The 19,187-nt window shown below is 36.9% G+C and overlaps 1 long non-coding RNA gene across 2 annotated transcripts in view; it reads left to right on the top strand.

The window, feature by feature from the left end:
* Window positions 1-19,187, top strand: part of LOC125182672 (uncharacterized) — a 165,785-nt gene that overhangs the window by 90,119 nt on the left and 56,479 nt on the right. For both annotated transcript variants that reach the window (XR_010832375.1, XR_010832374.1), the window contains exon 3: window positions 4,433-4,542. This is a non-coding gene — a long non-coding RNA (uncharacterized lncRNA). The remainder of the gene's footprint in view (window positions 1-4,432; window positions 4,543-19,187) is intronic.

Raw genomic sequence — 19,187 nt, 5'->3', positions numbered from 1 at the left:
TTTGGAAGACTGTGTGCTAATCAACAGCAAATGTGAGAATCAGTTAGGGTGATGGGGCAATGAATGACTTGTATTTTTTATATGGGAGTTTTTCAATCAGCATTTTCTGAGCATGGTTTCTCATTATGATAATGATGATGGGATTAATTATCACCATGAGAACAAGTGATAATGGTACTTTGAACTGTATTTGTCACCATATGACACAGACTATTACTTGTTTTTACACTCTCCAGGATGTGTGTGCATTGAGAGGCGCTGACTGGCTCACCAAGTAACGGGCTAGCTGGCGAGGAGAAGTCGAAAAAGAACAAGAGCTCACCAGGCAGGAGGGCCACCCTTTCACAGGGTTGTCACCTGGTTGCATTAAGGGAGCACCAGGAAAATCAGTGAAATTAGTCCTTGGGGTCTGCATTTAGCTGCAACAAATGGTTTAAGCATGCTGCTTAAGTGAAAATATCTGATTACCTTCAAAGAAATCATATTCTTACATAAATACCCAAAAGTGTCTTTGTAAAACAATTATCAAAAGTAAGAAAGTTGATTTTTAGTCCATGCTGGAGAGGGAATGTAAACACAGAGTGGTGGGCAAAGTAAGGCAAGCAAAGGTGGCTACTTGGACCAAGTGCAGTTCTTACCGGTGGGAATAATTTTGTGAGTCTTGGGCTATTTTCCTGCTGCAGAAGCAGTATGGTCAGTGTGATAAATTATGGTCAGTGTGATAAAAATAATAGACAGGATGGTTTGCTAGAGTAAAAGGTAGGTTAAGCACTGGAAATGTTTGGTTTTTCATCCCTGAACTGCATCTGATGAATATTCTAGAGAAACATTTAAAGAGAAAATTAATACATAGAGAGATACAGCAGGCCAGTAAAAGTTATTGGGAATTAGAAATTCATGATGTGATCCTGTCTTTATATGGCATGTCCAGCTTTATAATTAAAATTAATTAAATCACAGTCATAACGTATGGATAATTCTGAAATGAGCTAACTTCTGATTCTCCTGCACATTCCTGATGAGCTTACTGACGTAAAATATTTGCTTGATTTTTTTTGTTTTTCCCTACATGCAGTTTCATCATATAACTACTATTTACCTGAGTTCCAGTAACCATGTTTTGTCTGAAGACCTTACCAGGACAATTTGTTTCCCATACAAATGTTAACTTCGTTATAGAAGAATGTACTCCTGAACTTCTTGCCTTGTAATTAAATTTATTCAAGGGACGTGTAGGCAGCTTCTAGTGCTATTTAGTATCTCTTACTATACTAACTAATTAACGTATAACTGACATACACGCACACAGCTTTCATAATGTTAGCCGATTAATAAGCAATAACTACCTCAGTAAATCAAAATTAAATGCCTACTTATGACAGCAAGTTTAGAACCTTCCTGCCTAGAGACTTTACATTGATTGATTCATTAAAGATTGCATTGTCATACGAAGATTAGTGAAAAAGACCTCGTGAGCAGCTTTGCTTTTTGTTTTGTACATGATATTTTACATCCGTGTTTCACCAAAGAAGTAAAAGCTCTAGAGGGTGTTGGGGGTAAGCGGTGGGATCTCCCCAGGTCAGCCCTCTGCCGGGACCGCTGGCTGTAGGCAGAGATGGGCCGTCCTCCAGGCAAGACTGCAGGGAGAAAAAGGTGTGAGAGCAATACATCACTGCTTGAATTTATGAGCCCATTTTGCAGATAATTAATGGTCCTGCTGGAACTATCCAAAATCTTGCTGGAGATTTCATAAAAGGTACTGGAAGCTTGATTAGGGGGTGAGGAAATAAGTATCTCTAGGAAGTTGGAAGAAAAGAAGGGCAGCCTTCATTAGCAAAAGTAAATGCCACTGGAGGAGATATTTAAGCAGTTCATTCTCAAGAAGATTTGTGAAGTCCTGCTTTTCCCATGGACCTCACAGTTGGCAGTGTCAGAATGATATGACAACCCTCAGTTTTAGGTCACAGATGAAAGTTCAATAGAAGAAGCAGCATTCAAACTATCCCTTTTAGTGTGAAGCTTTCCACTCCAGATATGCTAGACTATTCAGTCTACCTTCCTTACACTTAATAAAAAACATACTTGTTATTCGTCTTTTACAAATATGCAGTTTTCTAGTACAATAAAACAACTCTCTAGAGAGATGTATTTATTCACTATTGTATTATTTCTTGGAACTACATTTCTCCCCAAATTCCAGACATACAGCCAGGTTCACGGTGTATGCTTTACATTTGTCAGCTATTCCAACATTTCTCATATGTTCCAATTCACGTTTTTGCTATTTTTTACTCATTAAATGCAAGCAGTCCTTGCACACAGTGCTGATTATGTGGTGATCCCTTGAATGACGAAGGCCAAATTGAAAGGGCAATTAGTTTGAGGAGTTATAGGTGAGTAAAGGAAGGAAGATGAGGAAATGGGGAAGCAGATGGTTAGTATAACATCTTACTTCTGTACCATAGATGGGTTTATGCAGAAAATGAGAAGGAATTATAGTGATAGAGTTATAGTGTTGTTTTTTTTTCTTTCAAATGTAACAAGTTATGAAATCTTTAAATGTTTTTATTGCTACGCTTTCTAATGCTGCTTTGACTTGGCATTTATGTACAGTTTATGTTGCCTATTTTTGGCTGGTGTTGAAGGCTATTCATTGTGAAATACAGGAAAATCAGTGAAATACAATGTGTAAGTTGCATTTGAGGTTACGCTGAGCCTCTTATGTTAAAATTTTGTATAATAAAATGTGTTGCCTCCCGTTTACTTCTACATTAAGGAGTATTTGGCTGTAAAGAATACTATTCTAAGGATAAGAATTTAACACAACAATTATTTTTTACTTTTCTGTTAAACTCTATTTCTTCTCACTGTGTTAACCTGGAAAAGATAAAGATATATCTTTGCTTTCCTTTAAACTTTTTCCAATCATTCCTTTTTAACTCATTCCTATAATGAGTTTTAAGCAACAACTCTGACAGCAAAACCTATGAGGGTTTTCAAATTCAATAACCAAGATTGGAAGGAAGGCATCCCTCATCTCAACTTTAGCTGAGTAACTGCAGATCCTTAACATTACCCTCTACACTGGAGGTCTTCAAAGTCATCAATCTGTTGGAAATATGCTGACAGCTCAGAGTGGTTCTGTAGTGTCTAAAATGTGCTGTGCTGCTCGAAGAGTTTAGTGTTCTTAGATCACTTTGAAAGAGATGACTTATGAGGCAAAAGGTTGAGCTTTCTGTTTCTGCAGCACCTTACATGTGCACTCGGTAGCACTGCTTATACTCCGACGTGCCGTGCACCAGAGACCTGGGCTCCAGTGGAAATTGCACGATTCTGGTTAAGCTCTCAAAGGTCAGGCAAAGCTAAATGGGAAAATGAAAGTGCAAGTATGCTGGTCACCAGTAGAAAAACTGAAATAATTCTAAAGCATTTGTTGAATGTAAAGCTAGTTTCAAACCTGTGCATCCTCTTTCTGATCTCTGTACACCCCCAAGAACAACTCCAGCATTCTCTTTTTTCTGATGTGGAAACAACAATTTTAAATGGTGTAAAACAATTGTTGTGTGGATTGTCTCTGAGTCTCGTATTGGCCTTTATTTCCCTCCTGTGCTGGTTTTTGCTAAACTTACAGAGCACCTGTAGAGCTACAGGGATTTCTTTAGCATGAAAAGGTTCCCAATTTTTCAGTTGGATTATTAATTATTATTAATTAATTTATTATTATTATTATTGTTGTTATTGTTATTATTATTATTTGCTGCTGTTGTTTTGCTAAAATAGTTTCTATCTGTGCTTTTAATTACAATAACTTTCTTGTATAATATCACTTATTTTACTTACAACAAAGGAAATGTACGGGTGCTGAAAGTAGTGAGATGGCATTAATATGTTATGATTTCACATCTTCATGTGCTGGTGAATTAAAAAAGTAGCAGGACATGTTCCATAAAAGCTTGTATGTCTCCTATTCCTTTGTGTTTCTAGCATATGCTGTTGGTCTTTTCAGGGTAATAGGAAAAGGTAGTTCACTCAGAGCTTATCCCCTTTCATACAGCAAAGCACTGAATTTATTTTAAGTTCCCCTCCAAGAGGAATCTACTAATGATTCTTGTTAGTGCACAGTGCTATGAAAAATTCATTATTTTATATATATTATATATATATGTTTTATTTAACATTACATGCTGATATATACTTTTTCCATGGGAGGTTTTAAACTGTGATGCCAATTGCTTTCCCAGTGATGGTGAAAGATCTCCAGGTACTTTCATTCCCAGCACGTGATACTTATTATTTTTTGTATATGTTTGCTTGTATATGTGTTTTAGGTGAAGGCAATATTGCCTATTCTTCAAAGACTATTTGATTTAATAAGGAAAAGACATCCGTTTTTCATCAAATAAAGTCTGTGACTTTCGTGTTCCTTGCCCAGGGAAGGCCAGTGTTCTGCAGTGTCCTTCGGCGGTGCCGTCTGGTGGGGAAGGAGCTCGCAACAGCTGCAAGAACCGACCCCTGTGAGCTTTCTGCCCGTGATAACCCCAGGTCAGTGCAGTTGCCAGTTTATAACTCAATCCCATGTCAATGTTGGCTGCTTGCCTGCGATCGAGTTAGGTGAGACCATCCTGCAGCAATATTTTGGCTCAAGGAGACATGCTGCTGCAGAAAGTTCCCGTTTTGTATGTGTTATGGTAGAGGGCCATGCACTGAGGATTTTGGATGAGAAATGCTGGGAGGTACTTGAGGGTAGCTGCTACAGAGCTGTTTTCCTAATGCAGTAGGGGATAGAAAGACCTGTCTGGTGAGTCTGAGCAGACAGCAGATGAGTTGTGTTAGCTGCCCCTTATCTCAAAATAAAGGTAAAATCCTCATGACCAAGGCAGGAACCAGAAATGCAGTTACAGGTCTTGAGAGACTAGGGACAGCATGTCAGGGGCCCAAAGCTACCCTTCACTGATATTCAATACCCTGCTGTGGAGAAACCGGCACGGTAAGGAGGAATTCCTATAAGGGACTGTGAGGGTACGTTGGGAAAAGGGCTAAATTACCACAGAGAAAGCTTTGGTTTCGTTTACTGAGATATGCGTCTGATGGGCTCCTTTTCTCCTAACACAGTGTTTATGTACTTTCTCATTGCATGTATGCTTTTGCATATTGCATATTAATACTCTGAAGGTTCCCTGGGGAATGTATTGATTCTGGATAAGACTTGGAGATTAGTTTCCAGAGGAACCTCTGGCTATTTGTGCCTGCTTCTTTCTCCCTTCAGCATTGCCTGAGAGAGGGCTTGTACACATAGCTGGCAGCTGATCTCCATTAGCTTCACCTTCATTACAGTTCTTTAGATTATTTGTATGTGAAATTTTAGGCCTCAGAATGTCACCAGATAATTGTCAGTTTTAAAGGAATATTAGGATTCTTCATAAAAATGATGGTAAACAGGGTGGCAAATTCTTTTCATGTGAAAATTCAAACATGTATTAGGACTTGGAGTTTAAATGCCTTTAGGAGACAAGACGAGGATTCAACATACAAATTTAAGGTTGTTCACTTCTGAATGTTACATTCATGGTGTTGATCTTCACTGTAGTATATGATCATCTGCTTCTTTTCTGTCAATGTAATGTAAAAATATTCACACTTAATTACATCCATTTTTTTAAGCTCAGAAAAAAAATATTTTTGTCTCTACCTTAAAAAAACATAGAGAGAGCGAGATAAGTAATGCACTATCAATTTCAAAGTGTGCCATTTAGTCCTGGAACTGATTAATGTTTCCATTGAAATATATAAAGGGGACAGACACATCCTGATGCTTCTTACATTAAAGAATAAAACTTGGAGTCTAAAGCCATGTGAGTCAGTTAGATACCCAAGCAGCATCAAAATGTAGTGGGAATTGTGTCTTCAAATCCCTTCAGCTCCTTTTGAGATTTCTGCCTGATGAATGCCAAAACATGGCAATAATTTTGGCAAAATACAAATACGTCTTATGTTCAAGAGTTAGTCGACATGCTTGGTTCTCCCCCTCACTCTTTTTTATTTTAACCCATTGTCTTTGATGTCTTTGTTTCTAGTTTGTCTTTGGTCACCAAATGCCATTTTATTTCAAGTTCCCTTATGCCCTGCTCCAGCAAGCCCAAAGATGCATTTTGGGCCAGGTTCTGACTGCCTTAGGTTTAAAGTCAGTTAAATTTCCTGTGTGTAAGACGAGCATGATTCTGTGTCCTTTGCATAAGGTCATATGGATGATGAGTGATTCTGATATGTTAATACTATTCTCCAGATCAGTGGATCTTCTCCACCAGAAGCTACAATGTGTAAGTGACACACTTGCACTGCAGGAATGCTGCTTCTGACCCCAAGTCTCTAGTGTATTTGTTGCTTTGCCGCAATACCTTTGGGCAAAGCCGTTCAACCGTATCACAAACAACTTGCTTTAAGACTGGAGCACATACTGTTTACTGTATAATCCTCTCTAATGCTCTTTTTTTTTTTTCTTTATTTTTTTTTCCTTGAGAAAAGATTAAAGAACAGAATTACATTGGAACTGGTGGAGGCATGATCCATGCCCCCTTGATTATATGGAAACATTAAAATATCATCAGCATGTTAATTTTATCATCTGAACTGTATGAGATTTATTCATATCTCTTATCTATTACATTAGTCTGGAAATACAATTTATTCTGATGGTGGGAATGTCAGACAGAGAGACCAAAAACATCTGGACTTCTTAATATGAAACAAATTTCTAGGATGTATATTGCCACTTTAAAATTAATTCTGCTAATAAGGAGGCTAAAATTTCGTAGCCTATTGATCTTTCAAAATAAGGCCCCAGCCCTTTATTGGGGCAAAACAGGTAGATCCTAGAAAGGTCCCTCTGAGGATTTGTAGTTCACATATCTTCTATTACATATTTGAATATCAAATACAATAGATTATTTTAGCATCCTAATATAAAATACACAACAGCAGATAAAACCCAGCCATCGCAAACTACAGGATTAATGAAAATCAATGAAAATTCTCCTAGAAAAACAACATATCTTAAGCATTTCCCGGGTCTGAATTGTTGGATTTTCTTTCTAAACATGTAAAATCAATATTAATTAAAACCAACCATAAAATACCCTAGCCCACTGAAAGACAGTTTTCATTAAAAAAATATATTGTATTACACAGGGTAGATTATCACTGCACCTTTTCAGCCATGGAGGAAGTAACATTTCTCCTCCAATTACATAGTTTTGGGGGGGTACTTGTGCTGGGAAGCATGTGGAAGCAAAAGACGTACCTGTAGCTCTGCACCCGCCTGACTTGTTCCCATTCCCATTTTACTTGGAGCACAGAGGACAAAGCAGAGTGGTGATCTCTAATTCACAACATGCCTTCCAGACTGCTCCAGGATTGCTGCATTTATACACTGCTTCCCCTGGAAGTTCCAGGCTAACCCATAGCAATAACTTGGTAATTGTTCTGGGAAGAGGCTCAGCACAGCTATCTTGTGCACAAGTAAACAGGCATCTATAAGATTAAGAATTATATGCCAGGGCTTTGACACAACCATCAGTTATGCCAGATGCAAATAATTTATTCTTTGTCAGTTCAAATATACAATCTTGTTTGGATGGCTTAAATTTATGCTGGCACCAAAATACAGCAAGCAATATTATTTAAGCGTGGTGTTGAAACCACAGATATGCATCTCAGATGACCCAAAAAGTGGAAGAAAAATGTTAGTTATATTTTCTGAGGGTAAGTCATTGTTATTATGTAATAACAGATGATGTAATAACTTATCCTAGTTGTGCAACAATATGACATCAGATGATGGGGGATGTATACTGCCTTGACATACGCTCCAGCCAGGCATCCACGAGAGCCATTGTGATGCCTCTTAACAGCAAAAGGGTTGCTTTGCATCTTGTTTAAAGGATAAAACAAGTGCCAGAATTTCAATAGATAGCCATACCTTTTTTCTTCTGTTTTGGCTTTCCTTATTTCTATTTGGGGTTTTGGTAGCTGAAAATGTTGGCCTCCTTCCATTTTGGCTTTTGGATGTTGGGGATTGTAAACTGAAGTGACATATCCCATTTACTTTCAAAATGCAAAATATTGTCTGTTTATTTATTTATTTATTTATTTTCAAAGAAAAGCATGTGTAGAAAGAGCATGACAGAAGTTGAGGCAGTTGCTATTGCAGAGCTGCAATTTGACCAGCTGGAGCTGGGTCAGGCGGTTGGTTTTTACAGGAAGCAAAGAGGTTGCTCAGACGTTGCTTTGGTTTGCAAAACAAGAGAAAAGACTCAGCTCAGCGAAGATGTATGCAACCACTTAACTGTATGCCCAGTGAGCAGTCCAGTGTGTGAAGTTAAACATGAGCCTCCGCATCTTCGAGATTAAGGCTGTTAGCTTTAAATAGTACCATAAACATTTAGTTCGTGTTTGGTGAGACTGTCAAATAATTTGTTGCTGTGCCATCAGCTGAAAATTCAGCTCATTTTATAGGAGTTCAGCTTACATGAATTTACTGGACAACAGAATAAGTGAAATTTAAGACACACATCTTAAGCTGAGTTCATAACGGCCCACATTTCCAATAACAAAACTAGCAGTGACAGTGATATATGGCTTTTTTTATGAGACCTGATAACTGATGGATATGTGATCTTATAAATGCTTAGACAAACTAATGCACATAATTATATTTTCCATTTGAAGTCTATTGCTAGGCATTCTAATACAATATCATTAGTCGAAATGGCCACAATGATACAGCTTGGGCAGTTTGTCACAGTAATTACAGGGTGATTATTTTTGACTGGAATAAAGATTTCAGTTTTAGTATGGTAGAAAGCATAATCACAAATTAGAAACAGTCTCCGAATAAAAAAATATCATGGAGAGGGACTTTAAATATGGATTATAGTGCAATTCTAAAACAATTTCTTTAAAAAAGTGCACTCATTTGGCTGAATGTGTGACTTCTTTTAGGTTTATACCAAGTTCCTGCCCAAAAGGATGACACTTCCCTAATTAACAGTTCTAGTGTTTAAGGCTTTTGTAAAAAGGAAAATCTGGGCATTGTAAGGAAGGTTTCTCTTATAATTTACATAACTGCTAAAATAGGCTTTCTTTTTTCAATCGACAGAAAAATAGATCATTTGTCTTCACTGTTTTCAGGATGGTTGATTAAAGTAGACAGTGTCCTAACATCTGTATTGAAAACTATATTAATCAATTGATTAATCACGAGGCATTAATCAAAATCTTCCTTAAGTGTTTTACTTTTGGAGCAGCTCTTAGTATTTTCTATCAGATTCCTTTTAAGGTGTCCATTATAAAGATTAAATTTGGGTGGTAAATATTGAGGGGTTGAAGCACATGTGGCTTTCCACTTGAAGGTCACAGCCATTGCTCATTAGTGTTACTTTTAATGGGATAAGAAGCAAAAGTTTTTAATATGTGACTACATCAATTAATCAAATACACATTTGATTTCCTTTCCAGTAAGCAGTCCATATTTTCAGCATGTGCAAAAAAATTTCTAGTCATTTCAAGCCTTGAATACTTCAGGCTATTACTGAAGAATATTCCATGGATATAAGGAATTTAAATTGCACATGTAGATATAATGAACCGACGCACTGACTATAATACAGTAAATTATCCTCTGGTATTTTTAAATATTCTGCTTTATAAAAAGGCATTTGAAGATATCCTGGTCAGCTTTCATTAAAACACTACATAAATAATCTTACTCGCTCTGTACAAGGACTGTAAAAGTTCAGACTACTGGCATGAAGTGTTTTAGGTTGAACGAAGTTATTCAGAGTATTTAGTTGATTCAAGTGAACCATAGAGGACCTATGCAATGAAGCCGATCATCTGAGAATTTCACTCTGTTTGTTTTTGCTCATTCCTATTTGTTTTTCCAGTCTGAAACATTAAATACCGGTACTCAAGTAAATGTATTTTGTGAAGCATCAATTACAGTACAAAAGAAAACCACTGATTACGCATCTCTTCATGTGCATAAAAATGTTTCTTCATCTTGCAATCCCTCTGTAAGTGATTCTTTAAGAAAGATTTACTGAATCCTCATTGTGGCTGCTCTCATGACAGACTGGCAATACCTTCTTTCTTCTGTGTGCTTTTTCCAGAGGGGGAAAAAAAAATAAAAAAGGAAACACCAAACCCAACTATATGTTATTTGTATTTATTTGGATTTTAAAGCGTACCAAAAAATGTGCATCTGGCATTCCTATCACCTTTGGCAAAAGTTTAAAGAAACAAGAAATCAAAGCAGAGCAAATTACATCCTGCAGCCACTTCCCCTGTGCCTGAAGAAGCTGCCTAAGAAAATACAAACATGACTCTAGGTAGTCCTGCTTTTGTTTCTGCCCATACATTACTTCCTACTAATTTTATAACGCTCGCAACAATTCATTTTGAAGGGGATGAAGTTGAACAAAGTACAGACGGAGCTCTGATAAATGAACGGCCCTTATTTCGGTGAAGGGCAGAGGCCCCCGAGATGGGGCAGCCTCAGCAGCCCCTTTGTGCCACGAAGCCATCGGGAGGCCCTGCCTGGCCTCCAAATCCTCCCCCCCCCTCTGCAGGGAGCCAGCACCACCCCAGGACACCCATCCCAAGGCAGGGCATCACCCAGAGGAGTCAACCAGCAGCCGGCTTTCCCCCTCTGACTGCAGGCAGAGCATTTAAAGCAGCACTTCTAATCAGATTAAGGAAGCCAATCGCTACTGATTTGCACCACCTTCTGATTACGTTATAATTCTTAAAAGCTGCTTTGATGTGTGTTTACTGGTTGATACATGCAGCAGTAGAGTTATTATGTCTTTAAAGCCATTAAAATGCACGGGAAATTTTGTACGCCTTTAAAAATTATACTGGACGGCTTGTCATATAATTATGTGAAAAAGAAACATGTGTCTTAAAGTCTCAAAATAATCAACAATACATATTTGGAAATAAAATAAAATCTATTCCTGTGTTGTTCTTCCACAGCTGAGTTCTGTTTTCATTTTGCTGTTGATGGTGAAGGTTGGTTGCCTTCAGCAGGAAGGGAAATGCAATCTGCATAATTCCCATTAGTTCTTCATCGCACAAATATATACTGATAATAATTCTGTAGTGGGTTAGTTTGTGGCTAATCATCTTTATACTTAGCAGCAGGTGCTGTGGCAGCACTGGAAAAAGTATCATGCATTTTAGAAATTATTGCTGTATAATTTATCTATAATGCACCTTTCTTTTTAATAAAATTATGTTCAACAGTTCATCAATTCAGCCCATGGAGAACACTCCTGTGATATTGGTGTATAGGCTTTATCACTATTTTATTACCAAATGCCACTGATTTTTTTCATTCTTCTTCTTCTTTTTTTTTTTTTTTAAATAGAATCATGGACCACAGAAAGGAGCCATTGAAATATGTGAACACAGTCAGTTAGCACTTAAAGGCTGTTCTGCATTTTAAAGAAAATAGAAAGAAAATATAAATTAAATGTTTTCAGACCACTCTGAGTGTATACGTGGGACATAAGTTTCTCATTTAAAGTCAAAATGGTTTGCTTAGAAAAAAAAGAGGAGGTGAATATGGGCTTATAGGGAAAGGATCCTGATTGTTCAACTGCTGTTGCTGGGAGGAATTTAGAAAAGAAAAGATGAGAGGGATTGTAGGCCATCTCTCCAAAAGCCAGTGGAGAGCTTTTATGAAGCCACAGAGGTTATATGTGATATTTTTTAACATATTCTTATTGTTGTTTGCAATAACCATATTGGGAAAAAAAATCTTGAACCAGTATCAAACAACTGGAACTTCTGTTGTTGCTTAAACTGTGACTAATGCCTTCCCTCCTAACACACATGTTGCCTTCAATTCATCCTCAGTTTCTCCCCAAGAAAAAAGTAAAAGACAAATTAAACTTAACCTTAGCATATATGACAAAACAAAAATATGAAAGAATAAAAGAAAGTTTGGTGAGCTAATTCAAAGCTCTAGACAAAAACCTTAAGGAAACTAGAAAATGGAAATATAAAGCAAAATCGAAGTAATAGTGAAAATAAAATGCACAAAGATTTTGACTAATGGATAACAGGATATTAGCAAGACATGAAGAAGGAAGGAGAATGCACAATAAGAAAAGGCACAGTAAAAAGAAGGAAAGATCAATAAAGTTTTTAAAAAGAAAGAATGCAAAACTAATACATGTACTACATGTTTGAAGTTGATTTAAAGAAGTTATCAGCTAAATATTTTAGTAACTCTCATTAAAACAATTATTTAGTCATCTTGCACCCTTATACAAGAAAACATGCAGCCTTCAAAACTGAGTACCTGGAGTTAAACAGTTCCACTTAAAATGCTGTAAGTTGGACAAATGCAGTTATATGAAGAAGATGTTGTCAAATAAACTGAAAAGAGTAGAAAATCTCAGGGAAAATTGTTTGGTTTTAATCATTCTGAATATAAAAACTCAATTTTACTTAAAATGCTGTTTACAGCATTGAAAAACTGTAAAACAAAAGTAGATAAATATATTTTTTTTAAGTGGATTTTTTTTTTGAATGAAAGTAAAACAGTACAGTAAAGATATATTGTGTGACCAACCTTAAACTTTAATAAAATATAGTTTTCCATGGAAAAAAAATGTAATAGAAAATTGTGACCAGTGTTGGTAGTTGGGTACATATAGATATAACTTGATTTTTGAGATGCTGTTAGTTGATATCAGTTCCAGGTAGGGTTCTTGGCACTTCTGAAAAATCACCAACTGAATAATTTGGACCTCAAAAATATACATAAGAGGTTTGACTCTGAAACTGAAAATACATTCTGTAGTTCAACTGAAATCAGTTTTGTGTGAAACATTTGTATGGAGACTATCTAAAATTTTATCATGCTTTGAAATTTCTTGTTTTGCCATACATTATGGATTTTACCTTTTTCTAATTTAACAAGTTTAACAAACTTTCCAGAGGACCATATTGCTTTTAAAATACCTTTGTTGTGCGTCTTTGCAGGAAACTAATAAGTCTGAGTAATTTTAATAAGTTTAAGTTTCAAATAAGTTTAAGTTAAGGAGTAATATATATATATATATTTAATCTATCTATCTATCTATCTATCTATCTATCTATCTATCTATCTATCTATCTATCTATCTATTTATTTTGGTTTTCCCCCAGGAGCAAGCAGTGTATTTTGTTTGTTTGTTTGTTTGTTTGGAGGGAGGGAGCTTATCCCACCACTTGTTACGTGTGGCTTTTAATGTCTGTCTCTAAATGAGAGAAAGACACATTCTTTAAAGTGAGGGAGAAGTCATAATTTTGGTTTTCAGATATGTTTTTTCTGCTATGAACAGAAGTGTAGGGAATAACTTTATATAAAGTATATACTATAAAACTTTATTTTTATTATAAAACTTTATTTGGCAGTGCCAAATAAAAATAAAAATAAAAATAAAAATAAAAATAAAAATAAAAATAAAAATAAAAATAAAAATAAAAATGAGAGAGACAGAAGAGTCCCATGAGTTATAAATTATGGACTTCACTATTGATAAGAACATTTTCCAAGTATTGAATATATTTTTTAATGACCGTAGATAGTGACCACTTTGTAATGTCTTATTCTTCAACTGCAGTAATATTTATTTATTTATTTATTTATTGGGGGGGGGAGTTGGAGTTAAAAATACAGGATGCTTGTGGCTGAGCTGGAAAAACTGTAGACTATAATTAATGTCAATTTAGATCTTTTCTTATTTAGGCCTCTTCTAAACAAAGAGGTGAATACATAGGAGGCGGAGACACTTGCATAGTATCGATAGGAGCATGGACATTTTATGGAGGTGGTTATATGACTGGAATATTAAAATCAATTACTATTACCTGTTTCATTAAAGAGATTAGGAAAATAAAATAAAAAGACAGGGAGGGATAAAAGATGAAAGCTTATTTTCTATTAAACAACACTGGAATATTACCAGTTGACTTCTGCTCAAGAGCATAAAAGGAAGCAGGTGAGGAACCCTACGAGATGCAATGGTTATTTTTAAGATATCTTGGAAATTATGTTTTAAATATTTTTCAGAAAAGCCAGGTATGAGAAAGCAATAAATCTGAGAGCAATGAAAGCAGGCTTGGGCATTGCCCTGGCTGAGCGACCCAGAGACCTGCTGGCCTCCTGGGGACCAGCCCAGTTTCACATGAGCCCTCCCGAGGAGCTTAATGCAATCCCCACATTACAAAAGGGGACTATCAACCAGAGACACCGAGCGCTGGTAAGGGGGCTTCCGGGCTGCTCTTTTATTTCCAGTGTCTGCACTTCAAGGAAGAACATGAACTTGCTGACAAGAGTTCACAGGATGACTACAAATATGAACAGCTTTTTTTTTGAAAATGAGCCTAGCGATGTGAGGTTTAAGGAGGTCAGCCTTCATGTCGTTGGTGGTTCAGAGGTGACCCGAGAGCCTTCTGAGTTGCTTTGGAATGGAAAGATACTGGCTGCTTTTTTGAGGTTTTATTTATTTATTTATTTATTTATTTATCTATCTATTTATTTATTTATTTACTTATTTTAACTCAGCAGACAGTAATATTTGGAAGTTGAAGTTAGGCCTCCTCAGCCTGGAATTGAGACTTGGCTTTCCTGCAGGAAAGGTGACTGAAGTCTGGATCAATTCACTGGGAGGTTGTGAACCAGCCTTACTTCACGTCTTAGTTATTTTTTGAAATATATATGTTTAGTTCAGTTTTTACAGAACACCCTGAGGCTGACACTTGCAGAAAAGTAGTTGGCCTTTTGTAAGCAGCCGCAGCTACTTGCACTTGGGCTGCTCTGCCCCCCGGCAGCAGAGAAATGCACCTGGAACAGCTGGGAAAAAGGTACAGAGACTGCATAGATGGGAAAGGTCTAAGTAAGATGGTTTTCCCTGAGGATGACCATTTTGATGGGCTGTGTGTTGCAGAGATGAGGCTGCCCTTCCTGGGGATGTCCAGCTGCCCTCTTGTGTGCCCTGAACACACTTCTCCCAAGGAAGCTCAATGCTCTGGCTCATTTTTGTGGGCTACTACAGCTCTGTTGGTTGGCTACTGTCGTTGCTTTGATATGTGGGACAGGTGTTTAATATGCAAATCCAAGGAGAAAATAAGAAGACGGAATATTTTTTGTTGTTGTTGGTATTGTATAGGAAAAGCTTTATTATTATTATTATTATTATTATTATTATTATTATTATTATTATTATTATTATTATTATTATTATTTTCAGTGCACTGCAAGGTCCAGGAGACCTTGTAAAAAGCTGATGGATTTATATTCTGTGTAGCTCAAAACAGATGAATTTTCTTGGAAGTGATTGCTTTAGAGATAATTCCATACCATCGGGCAATTGCATGACCCAGTCCAATGTTTAAATAATCTGGGAACTCTAAGAGATGAGGCTGGGTAAACTCTTATGCTGACAGGAGCTCAACCCAACTCAGTCCTCAGTTTTATCTCATTGAATTTTGAATCCGAATTTTTACTGTAGCACGCACACGTGTTTTCTGGTAGGCTGTGACATTTCTTCAGGATTAAGCACAGACCTGTATTTACAGAATGGCTACTATATTAAAACTCCAAATAAAAAATGATTGCAGCATATGTTCTATACAGAGAATATTTACTTCATCTTGAAGTGTGTGGTATGAAGTTACAAAAAGAGAGAAATCTAGGAATCAAGCCTAGAAAAAAAAAACCAAGACAAAATTGTGAGTAAAATCCCAATGTTCTTACAAAAGAACTGTTTCTTATGGTGATTTTTAGTTAAAAGGTAACTCCTAGGAGCCATACCATTAGTACAGATTGAGGACCCTTCCTGCCCTGGTGGTGCTTCTTTCCTCCAACATCTGAATGAGTGCAGTCATTCCTCAGGATATACTGCATATCTGCATGGTTTTCATTACCACTGTTATTAATTATTATTATCATTATTATTTTAGAATACTCATGCAAGGTTATACCATAGTTTGATCTACCTCAGTGTCCTCTAGGGCCAAAAGAAGATGCTAAGGGAAGAACCTTAGAACAGAGTGACCATATGTGACATTGTTTTGTACCCATTTGTGCCTTGGACATTTCCTAAGGCAAAGTATAAACTGTCTATTTTAAAAGAGAAAACAAAAAAAAAGAAGGATTTTTTTTTTTCAAACTAGCTAATATTAAAAACAATGATCCAAACAAATACAAGAAAATATATTTAGGTTTGTGTCCTATTTCAGCCTGGAGTATCTTTCGAAAGCTGCATTATCAAGCCTTAGAAATGAAGTCTGCAAATGGAAAAGAATGAATACAACTTTAATAATGGTATTGCAAATGCTGTAGGAATGATAGAGCTACTGCATTTACTATCACTGCTCCCTGACTGCTATTCTTTATTGGCATGTGTGCCTCGATTGTTCAAACTACACAATGTCTGAACATTGATGTCATATTTTTGTTATTGCAAAAGCCTACATTTGACCTTTCTTTGTAACTGTGACACTAGTTGCATTCTGCCTTAGTTCGTGGCAATTTACTAAATCCTTTGAGAGTTCACTAGTTAATTATTGCCAAGTGAATTTTTAATTTGCTCCTATGATTACATTGGTGAATACAGTCATTAGTGGGAAATTTATTTCAGAAATTGGCACTAGAGGGAGCTAAGTAATTGTATCATTTATGTATCTAGGAAGAAAAAAAAGAACATTCATTTAAAAAGTTGCTTTTTTCTGAACATGCTGATTTTACAAATATGGCAGCTATGCCTCAGCAAATTATAAGCAATAATGAATTAGTTAATTTTCCTTACTGAAAACTGCTACGCTAAGATTATTAAATTACTGTATTTCTATTTAGTGAAACCAGCTACCAGTGAGTAAATTAGGATTTCTAGGACTCTTTTGGGAGGGGGAATTTTTTGTAACTATTATCCTTGTTTATCATTATTTTGGTCTTAACAGAATTAAAAAGCTCGCAGATACTTTCCCAAAATATGTTTGCTCCCGAATGCATTGCAGGATGGATGGTCTCATTGAATGCCGCAGCTCTGCAAGCGGAGCTGGAGGAGGTACCCGTAGTACAGACCCTGCAGTCCTTCTGGACTGTCCCAAAGCCACGTCGGGGTGCAAAGTGTCATATTGTCCAGCCCCCACTGAAATCAGTGGAGTCCCACCTCTATTCAGTCTCAGGATATTTATCCTCATAGCTCAAGGCCCGTCCTTGCACAGCTTCCTGCCCTCCTTCCCAGTGCATGTGAGCATACCTGCCAACCTCCGAGGTGTGGGGGCTCAGTTGGGGTCCAGAAGGTCCCATAATTAATCTCAAATTGCCCTGCTGCTCCTGTTCCACAGCTCTGTGTGTTAACAGTGACTTTTTAGTGTGGTGTAAACCTTCTGGTGGCTTTAGGCAGTTCGGCCAGAAGCCCCCTACACTCTCTGGGTCATTTCTGAATGACTTCTTCCTTGCTTTTTTTCTCTAAGAACAAGATAAAACTCTACCTTCAGTATGGTCTCATAGGAAAGGAATTACCCATTTCTGCCTTTGAGGAACACACATAACACATCTGCTTCCATAAATCTGTCCCTAACATGGGAACGCACATGGTTTACATACTGGTTGCCATACTACTGACCTTTATATTGCCTAGAAATACGTTAAAACAACTCCAGCAAGTCATTGCAGGAGTTCTCCCTCTCCAGGAGTTGATGCATCCTCTCGTTAAAAAGTCACCTCTCAATGTGTTGTACACAGTAACCAGAAAGTAATGCAGGCAGTTAGTTAAAATAATAGAATCACAGAATCATTTAGTGGAAAAGGCCTTCAAGATCATCAAGTCCAACCATCAACCTGATCTAGTGAGTCCCGTCACTAAATGATGCCCCTGTAGTGCCACGGCCACACATCTCTTAAATACCCCCAGGGATGGGGACTTCACCACTTCCTTGGGTGGCCTGTTCCCATGCTTGACCAAAGATATAATATAAATAAGCAAATACTAATATAAACACATAAATAAAAATTCTGAATCCAGGATGTAGCAACTGGTCTGGCCTCTGATAAATACGAGCAACATCTGGCCTTCTTCTGAAATATCATTAAAGACAATTTCTGAAACACAATGGCTCTCTGATCCTTCATCTCTTTATGACAGTTTCTTTTTCCTGCAGTCCTTTATTTGGACACTGAGAAGGAACTACCACCACTACCACATGGAAGCTGTACTGGTTTTACCTGCTGAGCTAAATTGTCCATGCCAAGGACATATTTAAGCTATTGCTTTTAAGATAGACACTTAACCCATAGAGTTTTGTCTGCGTTAAGGTATGGGATTACTAAGCTGATTGGGTCAGATTTAATGACAGGTCCTCTTTCATACACCCACAGAGATAGGTATAATCAGGGCTATAAATGAGGAAAGCATTGCATGTGTTTATTTTACCTCTGGAAATTCAAGGCTGTTTTGCACCTGCAGCACTGAAGGGGTGTTTGCTATTCTTTTTGCCACTTATGAAACCTGAGTTATGCTTACATGCTGTGAATGTTTGCCCATTTTTTTATTCATATGGCTTGTAGTCCATTTCACTGCACATAATACTTTCTTGATGTAGTTATCTGAACTGAAGTTGCCTAAATGAATACTTACCATACTTTGCAAGTCACTTTTCCAGTATAACCTCCTGTGAAATCCTACGGGGAGTAAACAACACATTTCATGACTTTGACACTGTGTGTTGTTCAATAGTTTAAATTAATATAAGTAATAATATCACCAATACAAGGCAATTTTTTCTTTTCATGTCATATGTGTGTATAGGCAATCGGGAAAATGATTTGAAGTTCTGTTGGTTTGGGTATGTTTCCCCGGTGACTTTATTCATGCTTGGCTAGAACAAGACATCTTGCTTTACACTTCTCGGATGTGAACTATGGATTAGATTTAGCAGTCTGATATTATTGTACAATAACTGGGGCCCAGAACCAATACGAATTCTTTATATTCCTAATAAACTGCTTTATGTTAGTAAATATCAAGCTATTTCTGTCAGCTTTCTGGGTTGTCAAGCAAACACAGAAGATGTGGTTTTACAGTGGAGTAAAATCTGTTTCAGAAAAGGTACTGCTCAAGGCATCTTTC

The sequence above is a fragment of the Anser cygnoides genome, chromosome 6 (assembly GCF_040182565.1).
Source record: "Anser cygnoides isolate HZ-2024a breed goose chromosome 6, Taihu_goose_T2T_genome, whole genome shotgun sequence".
NCBI lineage: Eukaryota > Metazoa > Chordata > Aves > Anseriformes > Anatidae > Anser > Anser cygnoides.
Note: the sequence above shows the minus strand (reverse complement) of the source record. Positions and strands in the feature narration are given on the sequence as shown.